We start from the raw sequence: 23,730 nt of genomic DNA, 5'->3' as shown, positions 1-23,730 counted from the left end.
TGGCTGGATTTCATACATTAGGAACATCTGGGTTTACTACGACAGTTGGCACCTCAGGGGCCTTCTCCATGGTGGGAAATAGGGCACTCTCAGGAGTTGAGGTTATATGTGTCACCGAAAGAATAGGAAACATATCCAGTGGGAAAATTACATTCTTATATTTTTCTAAAATGGATTAGCAGTATCTCCTTTGCATAGAGAACCAGACAATACTTCAGACGCAAAGGCTCACCTGCAGGAGAAAAAGCAGAGGTTAGAGGATATCTAAGTCGCTCCCGATGTCAAATTGGCATTTGTGTGTGTACTTGTATTGGAACTTGAGGCACATTCTGATGGCTACTACAAAGTTATTTAACGGCTGAGCCTCATCTCCTCTTTTGTAAGATGAGCTTAATCAAACCTACCAAGCCAAATTGTTTTAATGATTAAAATAAATTATAAATTTAAAGTTTATTACATGTATTAGGCAAGTCTCAGTCCTAGAATCCTACAACTCTGCCAGGAAATAAAAAGGAAACCTCAATTTAAAAATTAGTAGAACCGTGAATGGGAAATTCGTTGAAGAAAAATATATGTAGCCAGTGAAACAAAAAGAAACGTAGCATCACTCGTAATCAAGATATTTCCATGAAGATGAGAATACTATTCTTTTATCTTAAATTGCCTATGATTTATGCTATAGTGAGATAGATTCTTTTATAACCTGCTAATAGGGGTATAAATTGATTTAGTTTTTCTAAAAAGCACTTTGGCAATATTAAGAACCTTCAAAAAGATTTTTTTTTTTCAAATAAGTAACTCTATTTCTCTAATCTATCTTAAGGAACTAAATTGAATTGTTTATATTTGTTGACCTCACGAGTTATAATAGTGAAAAATAGAAATAATGGAATTACTCAAAATATGTGAAAAGTGAAGTAAATTATGATGCACTTTCAAAATATTATAATGTGTGTATACAACTAAATGTATGAAATTATCTACTGACATAGGAAAATGTTCTTGGTGGGAAAAGGTGAGGTAACAAGCTTTATTTTTTATATTGTAGCTTTGTTTTAAAATTATATTTTATGTATTGATATGCTCTTATGTTGTTAGTAACACATCCTGATTCAAATTGGCTTAAATAACACAGAAGATTTATTAGCTTATATAGTAGAAAATCTCCCCAAACACATCAGGCTCTAAAATTGGTTGATTTATTGGTCAGCATTTTCATCAAGGATCTAGTCTTCTTCTCAATCTCTCTGCCATCCCCAGGGTTGCCTTCATCTTTAGGCTGGAGGTGTCATATCCAGATCCAGTGGTGTCCAAAGAAATGAGACTACTCCCCGTCTTTGCTAATTCAGGTGCTCTGTTTTTTGTCCTGTCTTTATGTTCCCCCCTCCCTATTCCCCATCTTTGACTGGAATTGAAGGATTTCTTTTTTCACTAGCCCACCTGCAGAATTGCCCTCCTAAATTGGGTAATGCCCATTTCTGAACCAATGGCTGGCCAGAGAACTGAGACTACACTTAGACCAATCAGGATCAATTTCTGAACTCAGAGGGTTGGGTTTCCCATTGCCCATGTCTTGTAGAGAAGGGGAGGGTCCTGAACACAATTACTGTTCAGTTAGAGAGGAGGAGTTGCAAAGGGAAGCAGCCAAGTGTGTCCACTATGGGTATGCATCAGTTCACAAAGACACACACCTTCCCGCTGGTGTGACCGCAAGGAGGACGTGTGATAGAAAAATACCCTAAGATGAGAAGGAAGTTTTTAGGTCAGATAACTGATGAAAAGACTTTGACTGAAATCTGATTCCAAGTGGAATCCTTTCAGAGCTCCTGGGAAAGAGAACCAAAGGCAGAGAGTAAACCAGTTAGGATGTGACCTCTGATGACAAGCACTTCTGAAATGGGACAGAGGCTGCACTGCCTGGCTGGCTCTTCTCATCTCTCTGCGTGATGTGCCCGTTGCTTGTCATGGGATATAGCTTATTACAGTGATGGGAGTTGGGGTGAAACCGCAGTAGGACCATAAAGTGTCAGAGAAAGAGCAGAATTTTTTGTATGTGCATAAGCCTCAGTTAAAATTCACCTAGGGAATCAGGCTGGAGATATTTATGGCCTTGTTTCCATATGAGAACAGTGGTTCCAATAAAATCTCCTAAGATTCAGCAAACTGGTTCACTCTCTGAATTCTCTCTATATTGTTGGTTCCCCAAAACACTGGAAACCGAAAGAGGGTGTTCCTTTCATGAGAAGTGCATGAATTTATTCTCGTATTCAATGAGCATTTAAAACACACGATAGTAATTGTCTTGGTTTCCTAAGGTTGCTGTAGCAAAGTACCACAATTGGGTGGCTTAACACAGCAGAAATTTATTGTCTTATGATTCTGGAAGCTAGAAGTTCAATTTCTGAAGTTGGGGTGTTGCATTTCCCATTGCCCATGTCTTGTAAAGGAGGGGCGGATCCCTGAACACAATTACTGTTCAGTTAGGGAGGAGGAGATGCAAAGGGAATCCAGGGGTCAGCAGGACCATGCCCTCTTTCTGGGGCCTCTGAGAAAGGCTCTCTCCTTGCTCCTTGGCATCTGGTGTTTGAAAACCATCCACGGTATTCCTTGGTTCACTGCAGTCTCTCCCTCTCAATCTGTTACATGGTGTTCTCCTGTGTCTTCACAGCATCTTCCGTGTGTGTGTGTGTGTGTGTGTGTGTATATGCTCAAAGTTTCCTTTCTATAAGGACATCAGTCATATTAGATTAGGGCCTACCCCAATGACTTCATTTTAATTTGAATACATCTGCAAAGACCTTATTTCCAAATAAAGTCATATTCACAGATACTCAGGGTTAGGTTCACATAACTTGTTGGGGGGATACAATTTAACTTGTAACATTATGTTATGTACAGACACTGTTCTAAGTGCTTTTCCACTTCTCACAAAAGCTCTAGAAGATAGTTCCTATTATTCTTACTTTATAGGTGGAGACTGAATCTTAAAGATGTTTATTAAGCAGTCCAAGGTCAACACAGTTCATAAGCAGTGGTTCTGGAATTGAAACCCACATCGTCTTAGTTCAGAGTCCATGATCATAACAACCACACTGTACTGCCTCTTTATTTTGTAGTATATATTATATATTTTCTTAGTGTATGAAATAAGCTGCATAGACGAAGGGCATGGGATTTAGATGACCAATGCATGCACAGGAAGAGAAAATGAAGGGAAAGAATAGAGAGGGTTGAGCACGGTGACTCATGCCACTAATCCCAGCACTTTGTGAAGTCGAGGCAGGCAGATCACGAGGTCGGGAGTTCAAGTCCAGAATGGCAAACATAGTGAAACCCTGTCTCTACTTAAAATACAAAAAAATTAGTTGGGCGTGGTGGCAGGCATCTGTAATCCCAGCCACTTGGGAAGCTGAGGCAAGGAGAATCACTTGAACCTGGGAGGCAAACGTTGCTTTGAGCCGAGATTGCACCACTGCACTCCAGCCCAGGTGACAATGCGAGACTCTGTCTAAAAAAAAAAAAAAAAAGAGAGAGAGAGAGAGAGAAAAAAGAAAGCTATAACTTTCCTATTATTCTTATTTTTTAGGAAATATTTTACTGGATAGCTACTAGACATAAGGATTCATTCATTCAGAAATGAATGAGAAAAATTCTTCACCGTGTAAGTAAAATAAATGAAAATATATTTTATAAGAGAATCCCCATCAATCCACTTAATCATTTGATGCATCAGATATCTTTTCTGTGCTTGAAATTGTGGGCCTTCAAATAAATGATATATTGATACAATTATATATTGCCTTTAAGGAATTCTATGTGTAGTAGGAGGAGTAGAGAAATTTGTAGAAAACACTTGCATAAATATGTATCAAATAATGTCCCCTATTTATACAGCTTTATTCCACAACTATCATCAAATTCTCACAATACTCTAATGAGGAAAGTATTATTATCCCCATCTCACAAAAGAAAACTGGCAAACAGAGAGGCAGTAATAGGCTCAAAGTCACAAGCCAGTACTTGGCAGAGTCAGGAGAGTGCATGGCTGCAAATCTAGCACTCTTTCCCTCAACCACAAAGCTGGATGGGATGAAAGACATAATGGAGATACAAAAAAATGCCTCTCAGAAAATCCTGTTGGCTGGTATGGGAGAACGCAGCCCTGAGTAGACAGGACATTGTGATAGTGGAGCAAAAGGAAGGCTCTGGGCCCTGGGCACTGTCTGGGCAGGACATATATTTAATGGCGGCTGTTTCATGGAACTGGGCTGAAGATTCAATCACATACAAGACAGGTGTCATCATATTACCGGAAGGGGAATTGGAGTAAAGGGTGAATGACTTATAATTAGTATCTATACTATGCCAAGCACTGTGCTAATTGCATGGCGTCTATAATCTTCTATCACATATCTTTATAATCATTTGGAAGCCCCTTTCTATTTATCTCTACTTTATGGAAGAGAACACTGAGGCCAAGAAAGGCTAAGCTTTTGCCCGATGTCGCATAGCTACCAAGTCGAAGAGTTGCCACTGAACTTAGCCACGTGAGATTCTCCAGACAGTACAATGGGCTACATTCATGCTAGAAGGCCCCTTGCTCCCATTACCATGGATCTGTGAAAGATTAAAATAATAACAACAGTCAATTTAGGTGAAAATGCATGGAGTCGTAAGCATCTTAAGATTGTTGAAAGTGATGATAAATTTAGACCCTATGGCCTGGAGACCTAGATATATCCACGTCCTGTTTTAGGCCAATTACGTAATCCTATAAGGAGACAAGAAAGAAAAGTGATGCTTATTAGTTGCTGGGGCTTGGTCCTAACCCCTGAAGTCTAGTAGGGTGGGCTTGGTTATGTAAGTCAGAAGCCAGCAAAATTTGTCAGTAAAGGAAAAGATAGTAAATATTTGTGGCCTCACAGGCCATACGGTCTCCTGCAGATATTATACTTGACTTTGCCACTGACACATAGAAGTATCCATGATACACAGTTTGTAAATGAATGGGTATGGCAGTGTTCCAATGAAGCTTTATTTCCAGAAACCCATGTTGGGCCCTGTTTGGCCCAAAGGCTAACCCTTGAAGCAGAAGCTTCTGTTTCTTTCTATAAAGGCAGTGTAGCAACCAGAACTGGAACAGCAACGTGCTGCGTGTCTTAAGCTCAGACGAGAGCATCGGAACCTGCCACTGCAATGAAATGAGGCTTCTCTCCAGCCCTGGAGAATATAAAGTTGGAAACAGAAGAAAACCATCAGCTACAATGCCTGGAGCTGCCAACCTTAGTCTTTCTTAACGGGGACCAGTAGACATTAGGAGAGGGAGAATTGGATTGAGAGCCTTGAATTCAGAGGCAGCCCCAGCCTTTACCTTAAAAAGATAAAGAGGAGCAGAGACCTGGTGCATCTATACCTCGGAATGCATAGTCCAATTGTGCCTTGGAATCTAATTCATAAGCTTTGCACCTCTTCTTTTGCAGCGGGGAGGCGGGGGATATTTTTCCTACATTTTGATTCATCCCTAAAGAGCAGAAATGGTATGTGTGTATGTGTGTTGGGGAAAGTGGGGTGGGAAGAAACAGGGGTGGTGATCAGATTGTGTTGAGTAACCTCTAGAGGTCAACAAATGCACATTTGTCATTTAATGCTTATATCACCATTACCCTGGAAGGTAGGTATTATGCTCCTATTTACAGACTTAGAACACTGGGACCTCTTAGAGGCTAAGTGCCCTCCATAAGGTCACCTGACTACAGACCAGCAGACCTGTTATTAGAACATGCACCTCCAAAGCATATGTCCCCTCCCATGGCCCCAAGCCTTTTGAATAAGCAAGAAGCAGTGCTTGCTCTAAAAATCCTATTCTCAGTAGGAGAGCATGAGTCTGACTTTCCCCTGCAGTGTTCAAAGCTGTGCTGGCTCTTAGAACATCTGAGCCCCCACTGTTTTATCTTTAGAGGATCCCGGCTGCCGAGGTGTTAGGCCAGTGCTGGAGCCAGCCGTCCCTGACCCAGGAGGGGCCTGAGGTGCTAAAGAAAAGTAAGTTACCCTCTTTGCTGTCTCCAGACCTGCTTTGACAATAACTGTGCTTATAGGTTATCACATTTGTATTTGGTGCAGGGAGTTGTACTCAGTGGCTGGAGCTCATATTTGGGACTAGAGATCCCGTAGGAATCTACAGAGGAGTTAAGTGTTTTTAAGTCCTAAGGAGGCAATGTAAGCAGACTGAGGAATGGAATTGAATGGAGAAAGCAAAAGGGGAAGAGAATTGATGGTAAACAAGGTACCTTTGGGGTCTTTCCAAAATGGAGAAGATTCAAAAGGTAGGGTTTCCAATGCTGGCTGCATTTGCCAGTACACATCTTCCATCCTTCTTCTGGTACTGGCTGCATTTCCTACACCCTGTCTATGTGATGTAAGTGGGAGTGACCCCATCCTACCCAGAGTCAGCAATGAGCACATGAGTCAGGCTTGGTGGATCATGGATGTGCCCCTGGCCAGCATGATTGGTTCATGCTTGAACCCTTCACTTGAGTTAGCCCAATTGGCATGAATTCCAGACTTTTCAGAAATAATTGAAAACCATAGTTTTGGGTTTTTTTTTTTTTTGCAAGGATCATTATCTATAAAGATAATTTAAGCTTGGGGATGCAAGAATCTCCATGAATGAAGGATTTAAGGGTGAAGCCAGCTCAGTGGGAAATAAGACCAAGAGATGAAAAAGGGGTAGAAGGAGAGAGAAAGACAGAGTCAGAGACAGAGAGTTAATTGTGTAAGGAGTTGGACCCAACATGACTGAAATCAGCAGGCTTCCTTTACGGGAACAGAAGTCAGTAATTTTGTTAGTCTGAGATTTTCTCTCAATTGTTACTGAAAGTGTTCTAGGCTTGGATGGGACATGCATGGTATCCTAGTCCAATTGGGCTGCTATAAGAAAAATACCACAGACTAAGAAGTTTGAACAGTAAACACTTCTTTCTTACAGGTCTGGAGGCTGAGAAGTCCAAAACCAACTCGCCAGCAGATTCATTGTCTGGTGATGATCCACTGCTTGGTTCACAAGTGGCTATCTTTTCACTGTGTCCTCACATGGTAGAAGAGTCAAGGGAGCTCTTTAGGGTCCCTTCTGTAAGATCCCTAAGCCCATTCATGAGGGCTCCATTCTCATGTCCTGATCACATAGCAAAATTGTTTTCCCTTCCCAAAGACTCCCACATCCAAATACCATCACAATGGGGATTAAATTTCAACCTATGAATTTGGGGGGCACACAATCTTTAGTCAGGGTTTGTGGGAACAGTATGACCTTGGTCAGGTCTCTTTATCTTTACACCTTATTTTCTCTTTGCTAAAATAAGGAATATGTAGTATTCCAGATCAGTTATTTTGTGAATAATCATAAATATTTCTAATATTCATTGGGTACTTACTATATGTGCAGTACTCAGCTATTTATGGTACGTGTTCCTCATAACAATTGTATGGGGTACCTACTCTCATTATTCCCATTTGACAGGTTAGTAAACCGAGGTGCAGACAGGCAATTGATTCTCCCAAAATCGAGAGTACGTAAGTGACTTAGCTGAGATATGAGCCCAGGGGTCTGTCCCTCAAAACTGTGCTCTTAGTCACAACACAACTTGTTCAGTATTTGAACAAAACTTTCAAGAGCAAAACATTCTGGCAGATGCACAGCAGGTGGTGAGGCAAAAAGGACCTGGTTGGAAAATCAAGAGGTCCACATGATAGTCCAGCACTGCTGCTTAGTTTTCAGTGCTGGACACGTCCTCATTTATTTTCATTTGTTCAACAAGGGAGGTGGACTAGATGTTCTTTAAGATCCTGTCTAGTTTTAACATTCTGTAATCAGTGACAGAAGATGTTAAACAGATCATGTTGATTATTGTCTCGTGTATTCAGGAGAGGTATTCAGACCCTGGGCTACTGGGCCCAGAGCTGAAGTCATGCTCACCACAATGGCAAAAGAGCAACTCACCAGCAAGTTTGCCTCATGAACTTGATTCTTGAATTCAGGCCAATGGAGCATCCAGTTTCATAAACTATAGAGATTGTTTTGGGAGAAAGAAATGAAACCAATCAGGGTTGTTGGTCGTAAGCAACAGAAACCAAGGCTGGATTTCTTAAGTGAAAGGGCATTCATTGGAAGAATATGGAGAACTTGCAGATCTAAAGGAGGCTGGGAGACTGGGCAGGGAAATTGGGAGGAGCTGAGGGAGCTCAGGGGAGCTCACAGTAGGAGACCCAGCCCTGGTTCCCAGGGAGTGAGTCTGGCATGCACACTATTTCTGTGATGATTGATTGCACCTCCTCTTTCCATCACTCACCTGAGTCCTGGAGACAGCAGCCAGATGGTCAGCTTAGGTCACAAGCCCTGCCCTTGGCTATACTATTGTAGGGAAAGGAGACGCTATATATAGAGAGAGGCTCTGTGGTGGGAGGGTTTTTACCAGGAGTATACCTCTCCAAGACATGTGGGTCAAAGTGCTCCCTAAAAGATAGATGCTTGTACAGAAAAAAAATAATAATTCCTGGACAGTCAACTGATAAGCATATCATTAATTATAATGACAGTTATGCTTTAAAAAACCCAATAGCAAAAATAGAAACATTCTTTTAAAGTACAACAAAATCAAAAAAAGCTCTATTTCCCTCTTCCTTTCTCTGTCCCTTTCTCCTTCCCGTCTTCAAATATTTCCTTGAACATCCTTTATTTAGATAGATATATTGCATTAAGCCTCTAGAGTCAGGCTGCCTGAATTTGAACCCCATCTTTGTTAGTACTTCATTATGTAACTTTAGATAACTTAGTTTTTATGGTTTATTTCTTCATGTATTTAATCTATTTTTTTGTTCCAAAATAATTTTCTACCCAGATTCTTCTCGTTTTCTTTTGCATGCCTCGATATTTAAAAATTAAGTTTAACTTGATATACTGTAAGTACAATTCAATGTTTTTTATATCTACAGCTTGCATCTGGGAAAAATGTTGAATTTTTACATTACCTCTAGTTGTGATTCAGTTAATTAAATTTCACAGACAAATTGTAAAAAAAAAAAATTTTAAATAATGAGAATCTATTATTTACAAACATCTTGCTCTATTTTTGATTTACTATTGTATTAATGATAAAAATTTTTCAACAATTGCAGTTTGGATAACCACTGTAATTTTTTATTGTATATATTTAAGCTGTACAAAATGACACACACACACATACTTAGACACGTACACACACATAGTGAAGTGATTATTACAGTGGAGTAAATTAAGACATAAATTATCTCACATAGTTACTTTCTTTTTGGTAAGAGTACCTAAAATCTACCCTCTTTGCGAATATTCAGTGGATACAATATTAATTAACCGTAGTCCTCATTACATCTCTGGACTTATTCATCCTATGTGACTGCAACTCTGTACTCCTTGACTTAGGTATCCTCAATCTTCCCTGCCTCTGCTACCACTTTTCTCTTCTTCTTCTCCTTCTCTTTCTCCTTCTCCTTTTCATCCTCCTTCTCCTCCCCCCTTTCTTCCTCCTCCTCCTCCTGTTCTTCTTCTTCCTCCCCTTCTTCTTCTTCTTCTTGTTCTTCTCCTTCTCCTTCTCTTTCTTCTTCCTCCTCCTCCTCTTCTTCTTCTTTCTTCTTCTTTGCAGAGGTGAAGTCTCACTGTATTGTTCAGGCTTCCCACCTCTGACTCACAGTGTCGGGATTACAAGCATAAGCCACCATGCCTGGCTTCTACTCTATTTCTGTCTATTTACTTTTTTTTTTTTTTTTTAAAGATTCCACAAGGTGGTGAGATTGTGGCATTTTTCTTTCTATCTAGCTTGTTTTACTAGGCATAATCACATGTTGTTGCAAGTGGCAGGATTTCCTTCTTTTTTAAGGCTGAATAATATTCCGTTATAGATATATGTCACATTTTCTTTATTCATTCATCTGTTAACACTGAGGTTGTTTCTGTATTTTGGCTATTGTGAATATTGCTGCAATGAACATTAGAGTGCAGACATCTTGACAAGGTGTTGATTTCGTTTCTGTGGGGTATATACCTAGAAGAAGGATCAATGAGTCATATAATAGATCTTTAGGAACCTTAGTATTATTTTTTGTTATGGTTACACCAATCTACATTTCTACCAACAATGTACAAGAATTCCCTTTTCTCCACACCTTTGCCAATGCTTGTTATCTTTGTTTTTTTAAATAATGGTCATCCTAACAGGTGTGAGGTGATCTCATTGTGTTTTTGATTTGCATTTTCCTCAGATAACTTGTTAAACCTTGCTGGGCCTCAGTTCTTTTACATGATGGATGATAAGTATCCTATGATGTTTAGATGTTGTTACAAAGCTGTAGAAAGAGTAAGAGAGGAAGCTTGCCTTGTAGGAATGTACAATCTAGTGAGAGATAAAAGTGCACTGATCGGTATTTTAGTCAGTTACTGCTGCATATTTTGCTCACATATATGTTGAATTGGGTGGGGTTTGGCTGATCTAGATTAGGCTAGGCTTGGTTCTAAGTGGCAGTTTGGATGCAGATATGCTCATGTACCTCTCATCCTCCTTGGACCAACCTCAGTCCTTAGGACATTCTCCTGGCAAAGAGCAGAAATGCAAAAGGCCAGGCCCAACTAGGCAAGTACATGCCAAGCCTCTTCTTATCATACGTTCACTAACAGTCTTCTTGGCCAAATCAGGTTACCTGGTCAAGCCCAAAATGGAGTACTCTTGGCTATGCCAAAAGTGTTGGTACATAATATTAATTACCACAGGGAGCTGAAACATTTGCGGTCGGCAATTCAACTTACATCATATTTATTTAATAACAAGTAGAAAGTCAGGGATATTGTAAGAGAGATAGAGATAGAAATGTCAAAATAGTTCAAATAGAGAAGAATTCACTTCTGTTTTAGAGTTCAAGGGAAATATTGTGGAGAAGCAAGAGATTAAATATTGCAAAATGGATTAAGTTGGTGGGATTGTAAATTAGTGCAACCATTGTGGAAGACAGTGTGGTGATTCCTCAAGGATCTAGAAACAGAAATATTATTTGACCCAGCAATCCCATTACTGGGTATATACGCAAAGGATTATAGATCATTTTATTATAAAGACACACGCCCATGTATGTTTATTGTGGCACTGTTCACAATAGCAAAGACTTGGAACCAACCCAAATGCCCATCAGTGATAGACTGGACAAAGAAAATGTGGCACATATACACCATGGAATACTATGCAGCCATAAAAAAGGATGAGTTCATGTCCTTTGCAGGGACATGGATGAATCTGGAAACCATCATTCTCAGCAAACTGACACAAGAACAGAAAACCAAAGACTGCATGTTCTCACTCATAAGTGGGTGTTGAACAATTAGAACACATGGACACAGGTAAGGAAACATCACACACTGGGGCATGTTGGAGGGTTGGGGGCTAGGGGAGGCGTAGCAGGGGTTGGGGGACTGGGGAGGGACAGCATTAGGAGAAAAACCTAATGTAGATAACAGGGGGATGGATACAGCAAACCACCATGGCACGTGTACACCTATGTAACAACCCTGCACATTCAGCACATGTATCCCAGCACTTAAAGTATAATGATAATAATAATAATAATAAAAGAACTAGATTCCTAGCTATTGAAAAGGAAAAGAAAAGTCCATGCTGAGAGAACAGAATCAGCAAAGGCATGAAACCAGGGGCATGTTCAGGAATAAGGAGAAGTTTAACTTGACGAGGTTCATAGAAGAAAGTTATGGTTATCAGGAAAGGTTACCAGGAAAGGCCCCAATCAGTGTTTACTGACTAAATCAGGCCTGTGGCTTGGAAAGACCAGACGTTTCTTTTTAGACATTCAGGAGCAAGTGATCATCAATAACTAATAAGGGAAAATTTGATCAATGATCCATACAGGCAAAATACAATGGAAGATGGCAGCCCCTTAAGAAGAGAGGAATGTTACATGTAGCCTTCAGCCCGGCTGGCAGCAACATTAACCATCTGGGCGTGAACAGTGGGGAGTTCAGCCTAACGAGGCCTCAGAAAGAAAGAGTGATTAATAAACCTATTTATTTTGCTTGCCCGGGAGAGGCTGGTTTTGAATTTACTTCTCAGTTTAGAAGAAGACATAGTCATAGACATTCATTGACTTAACAGATAGAAGAAAGAAAATGAGATTTAGAGTCAGATCGTGAGGTTAAGTCTCAATTCCATAGTTGACTGGCTGGGTGACCTTGGACACATTATTTCACTCTTTTGGACCTCAATATCCACATTCACAAAATGGAGGCTAACAATACTTACGGCTGTCATAATAAGCAGACGTGAAAATATGTAATACAGAGTAACAAAGATATTTGTGGGAGAGGATTATGGGCTAGGGAAAGAGGATTGAGGAAATCAGTGTTTAAAGCAGCTAAAAGATTGATAAAGTGAGCTTGGCAGGAAGGAGAAGAAAATTTGACCAGAGCTGGGCAGTTTGGGTAGTTCTGTTCATCACCCGCTCCAAACTTTTTCTTTTTTTTTTTTTTGACATGGAGTTTTGCTCTTGTTACCCAGACTGGAGTGCAATGGTGCGATCTTGGCTCACCGCAACCTCTGCCTCCTGGGTTCAGGCAATTCTCCTGCCTCAGCCTCCTGAGTAGCTGGGATTACAGGCAGTCACCACCATGCCCAGCTAATTTTTTTTTTTTTTTTTTTTTTTTGTATTTTTAGTAGAGACGGGGTTTCACCATGTTGACCAGGATGGTCTCGATCTCTTGACCTCGTGATCCACCCGCCTCAGCCACCCAAAGTGCTGGGATTACCAAACTTTTTCTTAGATGCTTTTCTGTACTTGACATTTTGGGTATCTAAAGACTGCTTCCTCAGTCGAAGGTATAATTTTTGATTTAAGATTATCCCAACCAGATATATATGAGACTTGGGTTCATAACCAGCATAAGTGGAAGGAGTCAGAGGAAATAAATCAAGTGTTTATTTTGTCACAATCTGTGCTCTATAGGTCAAGATTCTGAGGGCAGCATCCTGAACCCCAAAATGCCCTTAAGGAGCGTTGTTCCTGGACCCATAAGTTTGGCATTGGGCCTCAGACGGCTAGATTATGGCTCACATGATGAGATCCTGGAGGCGGTATTTAGATCACTGGCTTTCCAAGTCTTCGCTATTGTGAACGGTGCTGCAGTAATCATACACGTGCATGTGTCTTTATAGTAGAATGATTTATAATCCTTTGGTTATATACCCAGTAATGGGATTGCTGGGTCAAATGGTATTTCTAGTTCTAGATGATTGAGAAATCGCCACACCCAAATGTCCATCAATGATAGACTGGATAAAGAAAATGTGGCACATATATACCATGGAATACTATGCAGCCACAAAAAAGGGTGAGTTCATCTTCTTTGCAGGGACATGGATGCAGCTGGAAACCCTCATTCTCAGCAAACTAACACAAGAACAGAAAACTAAACACCACGTAGCCTCACTCATAAGTTGGAGCTGATGAACACAGGGAGGGGAACATCCCATACAGGAGCCTGTCTGGGGGTTGGGGGCTAGGGGAGGGATAGCATTAGGAGAAATACCTAATGTAGATGATTGGTTGATGGGTGCAGCAAATCACCATGGCCCCTGTATACCTATGTAACAAACCTGCACATTCTGCACATGTTCCCCAGAAATTAAAGTATATGTGGAGAAAAAAAAAAGAAAAGAACGCTGGTTTTCTGTTTCCCTAACATGCCCCACTGTTGCGGAGGTTCTTGGCGAGTCAGTTCTGGATGCTCTTCTAGAGACATTCCAAATCATTTCTTACCTACGACTTGTTTCTTCAGCCCTTCTAATGATTTCATAAGCTCACATACACCCCTTTTAAAAAATTTCCTGTCTCACATACACCCCTTTAAAAAAATTTAAACTGCATTAGTCTTTTTGTCACCTACATCTGAGCCTTCACTGGCACATTGGAGTGGCCACATCTCTGAAAGAACTGAAGGCTCCCATTTGGCTCAATTCTCCTCTTGCCTCTTCAGGCTCTCCTTCCAATAGCTTCCTTTAGCCTTTCTGCTGTTACCAATGGCTTTCCCATGTGATGGCTAACTTTATTGTCAATTTGACTAGACCAAGAAATGCTTAGATGGTTGATAAAACATTATTTCTGTGAGGGACCTTATGGATAGATTAGCATATTAAGTGGTGGGCAGAGTAAAGATTACCCTCTGCAATGTGGGTGGGCATAATTCAATCCACTGGGAGCCTGAATAGATTTTTAAAAAGCTGGAGGAAGACTGAATTCTTACCTGACTCACTGCTTGAGTTGGAACATCAGTCTTCTCCTGCTCTCAGCACTCCTAGTTCTCAGGCTTCAGAGCTGACTTGAAATCTATGCCTCTGGCTCTCCAGCTCTCAGGCCTTTGCACTACATCACTGGTGAGTCTCCTGCTTGCAGAGGGCAGACTGTGGAGCTTTTCAGCCTCTGTAATCACATGAGCCAATACTTCAACATCCCCCTTTCCTCTCTTTCATCTGTTCTATTGGTTATGTTTACCTGGAGAACCCTGATTAATATACCCTGCCTCTTGCTACATATGGTGGTCAGATTTATCTGCTTAAAAGTAAATTACTAATCATATTTCTTGTGATTTCTAGTTTTAAAATAGTGAATAGAGAGAGTATTTCTTCTTTCTCCTTTTGGAGATCACGCATACAGCAACAAAGATCACCTGGAAAGAAATGAGCTCTCTACCTCTTATGAAACCAAGGGGCATCCATAACCCTAAACCACAATATATAGAGAACAGCTGCCAAATGCAATGAAGATGAAATAAAATGAGGAAGCACAGGGAAAAGATGCTCACAGCTGCAGATATCAGGAGAATATTGCTAAACACGTTTCTTTAAATACCTGGCACATCCAGAGGGCCAAGCCACTAAGCCCTTATAAGGATCAATGGAAATGGTTGTGTGGTCAATGTCGGGAGCTTTGGTGGCTCAGTTTGGCCTGAAAGAGAAGACAGAGCTGAATTTAAAAAATTCATGCAGATGAATAATAAATTCAGAAGACAGTCTTCAGGTAAGGCAAGGCAGTCAAAACAGCCCAATATATATATATATATCTTTTTTGACTGAGAAAGTTGAAGAATGAAATGACATTTACTGGGACATGGAAAACTGGTAGAGATGAAAACCAGTTGGATGAGGTCAAAAGAGAATGAGAGGTGAAGTGCCCCATGAGTTTTGCAGTCTCAAAAAGCAGAGCTGCCAAAACTGACCAGCTGCAGACCTTAGACGTGTGAGTGAGCCCAACTAAGTACAGCAGAAGAACCGGTTAGCTGAGCCTAACCAAGATTGATAACCATGAGTTTTGTTTTGCTACAAAGGAGAACAGAGTAATAGGGTAGTGGTTGCAGGAAGATGTCGCTGAGGAGCATAAGCAGGTTAGTGTGCTTATGGTAACTATCTATAGGAGAGATTTTGATAATGTAGGAGTAAGGGGAGACAAATGTGAAAGCAATTTTCTTGTGGAGGTGAGACAAGATGGAATCCATTGCACAGATGAAAGATTTGGCTTTTGATTGGAACATGTGCAGTTCATCTTTGGCAACAGAAGGAAACAATTGTGTATGGGAATGGATCTGATAGTTTCATGTATGTGGTGACCGGAAGGAGTATATTGGAGTTGTCTTCTCACTGCTTTTATTTTTTCAAAGAAATAGAAAGCACCATTATAAACCGAGAGTAAGGTAATTAAAGAGTCGTGGAAGATTTGGGGAGAAAGAAGAAAAGGCAAAATTATTGTCTAGGAGGGTGGAAGAATGAAAGAGGTAAGGAAAGTTATGATTACTGAGTGCTTCTAAAGAGCTGATGTGAATTTAGGGGTGATAGGCTTAAGGTGAGCCCAGGCAGCGTGTGTGTGTGTGTGTGTGTGTGTGTGTACATACGCACACTCACACATGCATTTTCTCAACACGCTCACTTGTCTGGGTAAAAAATAGAGTTGTATTTAAACAAGGTGGGGTTTTTTCCCCTCAGGCCAATATAATAAAGTAAGGCGTTTAAAGATATGTATATGGGAACATGAAATCTGAGCTGAGTAAGAAGGGAGGAAAGGGTGTGAAGTGGAAGTCAAGTGATTCAATTCGCATATTGAAGGTTTTCATTAAATTACGTAATTAGTGATGTTGAGATAATAGAATGAATGAGCAGGAACGTTCAAAGAAAGTAAGACTAAAGATGCCTGAAACTGAGTTCAGGAGGGTGGGGTGGGTGCAATTAATATTGATGATAAGTAGATCTACCTGTGATTATAAGAATGAGGAACTACGTTAAGTGGAGAATGAAATTACTGAAATAGAAGACACAGAGAATCTTGGAGACCATGGTACTGGGAGGGTCACACATAAGAATATTAAAATCATGACTGGGCACAGTGGCTTGCACTTGTAATCCCAGCACTTTGGAAGGCCAAGGTGGGTGGATTGCCTGAGGTCAGGAGTTTGAGGCCAGCCTAGCCAACATGATGAAACTCCATCTCTACTAAAAATACAAAACTTAGCTGGTTGTGGTGGGGTGCACCTATAATCCCAGCTATTCTGGAGGTTGACACAGGAGAATCACTTGAACCCAGGAGGCAGAGGTTGCAGTCAGCTGAGACTGTGGCACTGCACTCCATCCTGGGCCAGAAAGCAAGATTCTGTCTGAAAAAAGAAAAAAAAGAATATTGAAATCGCTCAGAATACCACTGAAGGGAGTTGTAATGGCCTTGGGGCTAAAATCCTTGAGGGGTAAAGGGGATTGGCCCAGGTTTCTATAGATAACACAGAAAGGAGAGGTAGTGAGTGATATAATCTGATAGTATAATCTTTAAATTCAAGGGTTTTTTTTATTTTTCAAAAGGTGTAAATTGTCTTAAAAAAAAAGCAACAATAAATAAGGGGGACAAACATCACACCTTCAGGTTCAATGATATGGAAGAATGTGGGGAAGATTGGCCACCTTTGGAAAGCTTTGTAGGAGATAAACTGTCCTTAGGTGCATCCAGGTTTCATTTAGAGGAGGAAGATGAAGGGATAATTCAGAGATGTTGCAAATATAAGAGATTTTGCTGATAATGGACTATGGGTTCCAGAGGAGGTTTTCCAGAAAAGAAGATAGGTGAGTGGTTAGATTAAAGAACATATTTTGCCATGAGCCCAAATGATAAGTAATGATATGCAGAGAATCTTAGAAATCTGGTATTATCTAAAATAAATAGGAATATAGGCATGATGTGGATTTCTAAGGAAGTTTGTGGTGGTGAGGTTGGAAACATTTTCTTTGTATGTAAGTGAGTGTGTGTTGAGGGGGTGGTGATTGAATTGTTGACCTTTCTAGATCAAGCAAATTTCAATGGCTTTATAATTCTATCATAAAAGTAGTAAACTTTAAAAGACATTTTATTACTAGGTTTTAAAAAACACCCCAATGAAACAATTGCCTTGATAAAATTAGAGTGTAAAATGGCTATACAATTGTTCATAGAAAATAAGATAAAATGAAACAGAACAAAAGTTTAAATATGTACTGGCAGAACTCAGGAAAAGAACACAAATAAAACCCTCACAAAAAGGAAGTTTTCCTGTTAGAAAAAGCACATAAATAAAGACTATGCATGGCTGAACACATAATAGGTGACCTAGAGGAGAGGATTCAGAAAAGTGATTTTTAAATAAAATGGACAAGGATAGAGGGTTAAAATGGATTAGAAAAACAATGATGGCAATGAAAGATGCATAAAGAAGATACAACATACACGTAATGGACATTTTTTGGTTTTGGAGTTTTCTTTAACACGATGATAAAATATATCTTTAAAATAAAACAAAAATAATTATATATAAATACACACACACACACACACACACACACACATATATGTGCATGTTGATATATGAAGGGATAGACATACCCTGGAGACATTGGCTTACAATTATAAACCTTGAGACATATATTGGTTAGGTTTACTAAGCTTCAAAGGTGAAAATCCATACTTTAGGCAACCAAGAAAAGTATCAAGTCACTTAAAACTTCTCAGTCTTCTCCAAGGCAATTCAGATCTGGAGAGCAGTGAAGCAATGCTTATAAAATCTGTAAAAAAGGATACTTTTTTTTAAAACACAGCAGAACGGTTGCTTGTGTATAAAGGCAGAAGACTGATACTCTTGAGCATGCAATAAATTAGAGAATGTAAGAAGCCACTAGAGGATGAACTTCAGAATGAAAATTGGAAGTATGGAAATAGGACTTATGGTGGGTGTGAAATTCCATGTAATGGTGGGACCAAGACTAAAGTAAATTTGAAGATTATAACTGCAGAACAGAACCTTATAAGCTCTCCTGATGTAGAAATGATTTATTTTCTTAATAAAATGAAAAGCTGGAAGGAGAAAACGGGAAAATGGTAAAGATGTTGTTATATATGCTGCCTTTCTAATCTTTCATAGCCAGAGGTGAAAAGATACCATGTCACAGATGTAATATCCTAATCCACTAAAATAGGGTGGTGAGGAACAGGAAGGGAATGTGGGGGGAAGAGAAAAGATATTGTCACAGTTCACATGATAGGGAGTTGCCAGGCACAGATAAACAATAGAGGAATAAATACAAAAGTAATAATAGTTATAAAGTCAACCCCTAGAATAATATTGGGGAAAGCAGCAAAGGAGAAAGGACTTGCAGAGTGCCTATGTAAATTGATGATGAGTAACATATAAACTGGGAACAGCAACCCGCAGCAAACTGTGGGAGGCCTCTGGGGAGGCAAACTTCATGCCTCATGTTCCGATGCAGGGTGACCTAGGCTCTGTTACCATAAACATTGTGCTCAAGGATGTAAAACCCCTTCGAAGCCGTATGATATAGCCAGACTTGTGGCTCCTTGTAAGGCCCACATTTCACGAGCTGCATGTAGATAATAGGCTAAGGATAACCACAAGTTCTTGTTTTGTGAAACTCCCAAACGCCACTGTTACAAACCTTAATAACACACCAGTTCCTGCTCACTGATTCAGTTCCAGCTCACTGAATAACTCCACCATCATGTCACCCTCTCCCCACCATCACTCCACCCCTACACTCTAGATAAAAGTGATCGTAACCAATAAATAATGTGAGAGATAAGGGCTCAGGGCCTTCACTGCCTTAGGTAATGTGATGGCCCCCGGTCCCATTTTCACTCTTAATCTGTCTTTTTCTCAATCCTTTGTTGCCACCACACCTGGGGTACCTATGGGTGAGGTAGGGGCTGGTTCCCTACATTCTGGTGCCCAACATGTAGGGCTCCTACAGAAAAATAACAACTGAAAAACCAACCCTTTGAAAATATTAGCAGAAAAACATGTCTACTTAATTAAAGAAAGAAAAGGAAATCAGACTTTTCAATGACTGAAGTAAAAAGCTTAAGTGATAAAAGCAAAGAATAATATTAAATATGGTTGTTTGAGGAAGGGAAATGCTTTTCTCATTCTTAATGTTTTCTTCCATGTGGGAGCAGCTCAGTCAGTTTTACCACTTCTGGCCTCTCTCTTCCTCTTTTGGTACTTTGCCGTAGGGAAGGACGAAGTGATTTATCTATTTGGTAAACAGGAAAAGTAAAGTTATCATGCTCAACTCAGCTCTTTCTGTTTCTCCTTGAAAATGAGTTGCCCTCAGGGTAAGTAAGTTCTAAGCAGTTGCTTGAGGCAGTGAGTCTTATGTCTGCATAGGGATTGAAAAGTATCCCCTGCTGGGATAGGCTCTGAGAGGGTACCTCTCTGAAATTCTGGAGTTCAGAATTAGAGGGCTCACCTGTCTATGAATAGAACTCATATATTCCAACCTAGTCTTTATTAATAATAAACATTATATTTTGGCCTGATATTCTTTTTCTTGTCTCTCAACTTAGTACACAGGTGTGAAAGACGTTATATCTTGGACCCAATCATAAGACCCTAACAGTGATGAGTTGGGGTTTTTGAGGGGCCCAATTCAATGTCTTAGAGTCTGGGGCATTGTAGGCACTTCATCAATTGTGGTTAAATAACCAAGTGGCAGAATTTTAGAATTTCAGAGGAAAATGGCAGCTAGTTGGTCTGTGATGTAGCTTGAAGGTGAAAGGATGAGAATTGCAGGAACTGTAGGGTAGCCATCTTTCATCTTGCACACAGAGCAGACAGATTTTTGTTCCAGAAGAAAAAGAATGAGCCAGATGGTGCAGAGTTCAGTGGAGATGAAAGTTGTTGGGGACACAGGGGAGACAGAGTTGTGGTCACCTTATTTCCTGTGGGCTTTCCACGTTCTGATTTCAGACCCTCAAGGGACTCTTCTGGGCTCGACTTTCTTGGGTTCTGTGAGACATCCTTGTATACTCCTGTAAGCCTTTTGCCCTCCCCCTTTAAATTTTTCCTGCTTACGCTAATTTAAAGTAGATTGTTTCACATGCAGTCAAAAGACTCTTAACTAAGACCTGAGATGCTGAAGTCCAGAGCAGCTGGAGAATGCTTTCTACGTTTACACATTTTTGAGAATTTTGAATCTGGGCAAACAGCCAGAATGTTCTGTAGGTAGAGCAAGGGCACTTTCATGGCAAAGAAATAACCACTGGGTTTTCCTCATCTGACTGTAGTTGGTGAGTCTGAAGCCAAACTCTCGCAGGACCATCAAACTTGGAGAGAAGCCACAGAAGGCAAGCATACTTTTTAAGATGCAAAGACTAATATAAAGCAGTTAAAATCCCCAACTTCCCACCTCATGAATCATCAGCAAAGTGTGGAGCTCCTGAATGCTAACCAGTTGGATACTGCATCAATTCTACTCTGTAATTCTCTAAATTCTACCAATGTCGCAGATGGAGTCCAAAAACAAAATAACAGTCTGCTCCATTCTGATTCAAGTTCTCATTAGCTTGTGCCTTGCTTTCCCAAGAGCCCGGTGACTGATTGCAGACCCTTGATTTCTGTGAGCTTAGACTAATAGGTATGGCAGGCATACATTCTGGGCTGGAGTTAACCAGAAAGCCAGTGACCAGATGGGAAGAACATTCATCGCACAAGCTGAGAGTAAAATGAGCTTCTACATCAGGTGGGTGAATAATTCCAGTTCATAAATCAATTCAAACTTCTGTTGAATAAAGTGAGGTTGTCACCCCAGCACCCACACCAATGTCTGGCACCCAGCAGAGGTGCAACAAATATTTGCTGAACATTAGATGAAGTCTGTTGAATCTTTCTTATTTGTTCTCATAGTTTATGTTTCTCTCTGTTGCCACAATAATGTCTTCATTTACTTAAGCGTTTACATGAAGGATGCCTATTTTTCCAACTTGAGAAGTTGCAAGGATGAGGGACAGTGCCTGTTCCATTCCTGTTGTGGTAACACAATGCTGGAGACTGGATAGTTTATGAACAATAGAAACTCATTTCTCTCAGTTCTGGTGACTGAGAAATCCAAGGTCAAGGTGCTTGGAGAAAAACTCGTTTTTGCTCCCAAGATAACTCTTGTGGCTGTGTCCTCTGAAAAGGATGAACACCATGTCCTTCCATAGCAGAAAAGCAGGAGGGCAAAAGGGTCTAGCTAGTTGTCTCCAGCCTTTTCATAAGGTTACTAACCAATCCATGAGTGTGAAGTGCTCATGGCCTATTCATTTCTTAAAGGCCTTGCCTCTTAATACTATTATATTGGGAATTAAGTTTCAACATAAATTTCTGAGGGGGCATAAGCCCTCAAACCATAGCAAACCATATTTACATTTTTTCATCTTTTCCCAAGTGCCTAGCACAGCATTTGCATATTGCCTGATCTTGATAAATATTTGCTGGATGAATAAATGCTGTCTTGATTTCCAAAGTGTATGCTTGGCAACTACTGGGCTCAGAAGGCTAATTGTTTAATTTGGATGGAGGTCCATGTCCCTGCCTATGGCCATTTGACAGATCTCTTGGCAAGAGCGTGAGTTTTCTCTCTTTTCTCCTGCCTAGATGCTAAGGGATTGGCCCCTTAGCACTTGGCCTGTTCCTTCTCTTCTGCTTGAAATGAAAGGGTCGATCTTTATCAAATCAGGATCTGGCAAAAGTAAAAGTAGCAATCCTAGCTGTCACATCAACAAGAAGAGATTTATTATGTAGGACCAAAGGGATATGTGTTACAGTAGGAACATTGCACAAGTTGTCTGCAGGCTATACCATCGTGGGTGCTGTCTCAGCTCTGTGGACTTTCTCTTTTACTGTCACTTTTGTATGACCAACTGGATCTGCCTTTAAGAATCTGCAGTAAAACTGGAGAAGGGAATGAAAGGTTGAGATTCTGCTGCTCAAGCAACCCGCAGCACCCAGACCTAGTAATGGGCCCCGTTTCTTTGGAGGCTCGGGAGAAAAATGTTGGCTATGGTAGGATATGGTTTCCTGCCTTCTTTTCCACCTTTTTTGTTGTTTTTATTCTTTACACCTGATCAAGAGGGGACCTCTTAGCATAATAAGACATTGCATTTATGCTTTATAGGGTGGTCAGCATCAGCAAGAGAGATGCTTTGTGTCTTGCTGGGGCTTCCCCCTGCATCTTTGTGGACGTGATGATACAGATTGGAGGGAAACAGCTGAGATGGACCTTTCTGTCCTGAACAGAAAGGACTACATCAGACTACTCTTAACTAAGAGTGAAATGGGCATCATTGGGGAAAATAGTGGAAAAACTAGGAGGGAGATTAAAGGACTATGGATTTTTGGAGATCATGAAGGCAAGAATTGGCACTGATTAGAAGGTGACTTATACTCACCAGAACTTCATTTGCAAGTAGCAAAAACTTAGTTTCAAAAAGCTTAGGAAAGAAAAAATTAGAGGGATGGGGGATTTATTGACACAGATTACTGAGAAGCCTCAGAGGTAAAGGAAGTATGTAGGCATTGTTGTATCGGACCAAGCACAGAAAGTCAACACCAAGACAAAAGTATGCCAAATTGCAGGGTTTATTGCCGGCGACCACAGAGGACTCACGTCTCCAACCCGTGGCTGAGAAAGAAGGGTGACAAGACCTTTTTATACTCGCAAAACCACCTTGGGAGTGGGGGTGAAGAGTGGAGATGGGGATGAAAGACTGTAAATCACCTCCTGGGCAGAGAGGAGGGTGAGGGGGCTCCGGACATTCCAAGGGCCAGGGGACTTTTGTCATTCCGATTGCCACTTAAGTGGTTTACAGAAGTCAAGATAAACATTAGTTTATACATTATTTGGACAGGTGTGGGGTCCACAGATTTTTCAGTTGCTTGGCGCCAGGATGGAATTATCTGGGGGTGCTTACTCTGGTCAGTGCCAGTAAACAAAGGCCAGCAATTCTGGCAGTTACAGATAAGAGAAGGTATGCAGCTTTACCTCTCTTTGCATTTTGCAAAGTAAACTTAGCAGTTTACAGAGGCCATGGCTAGCAGTCATTGTGAGGAGAATGGAAACAGTTTTGTCTCTTTATAAAATGGCATTGTATAGGTTCTAACTCTAGGCCAGCTATATCACAGCATAGCTAGATCCAGGGGCTTAGGAGATATGACCAGGAATTCTTCCTTATCTCTTGACTCTGATTTCTTCTACAAAGGTTTCATTTTCAGGAAAGTTTTGTTCCTTCCTTGAGTGGACAACAAGGCTGCTGGCAGCTTGAGGCTGACATCACAGAGTTGCCAGATTTAGCAAAAAAAAAAAACCC

General features: G+C 40.5%; 1 protein-coding gene and 1 long non-coding RNA gene across 4 annotated transcripts in view; both read left to right on the top strand.

Annotated features, from left to right (window-relative positions):
• Positions 1-23,730, top strand: part of LOC144577990 (uncharacterized) — a 206,605-nt gene that overhangs the window by 157,343 nt on the left and 25,532 nt on the right. The gene's annotated exons all lie outside the window — the stretch shown is intronic.
• Positions 852-7,896, top strand: LOC144577992 (uncharacterized). Its single transcript, XR_013522906.1, has 3 exons — positions 852-3,661; positions 5,958-6,039; positions 6,986-7,896. It is a non-coding gene; the product is annotated as an uncharacterized LOC144577992 (long non-coding RNA).

The sequence above is a fragment of the Callithrix jacchus genome, chromosome 1 (assembly GCF_049354715.1).
Source record: "Callithrix jacchus isolate 240 chromosome 1, calJac240_pri, whole genome shotgun sequence".
Lineage (NCBI taxonomy): Eukaryota > Metazoa > Chordata > Mammalia > Primates > Cebidae > Callithrix > Callithrix jacchus.
The sequence above is the reverse complement of the archived record's forward strand: the minus strand, read 5'-3'. Positions and strand labels throughout refer to the sequence as shown.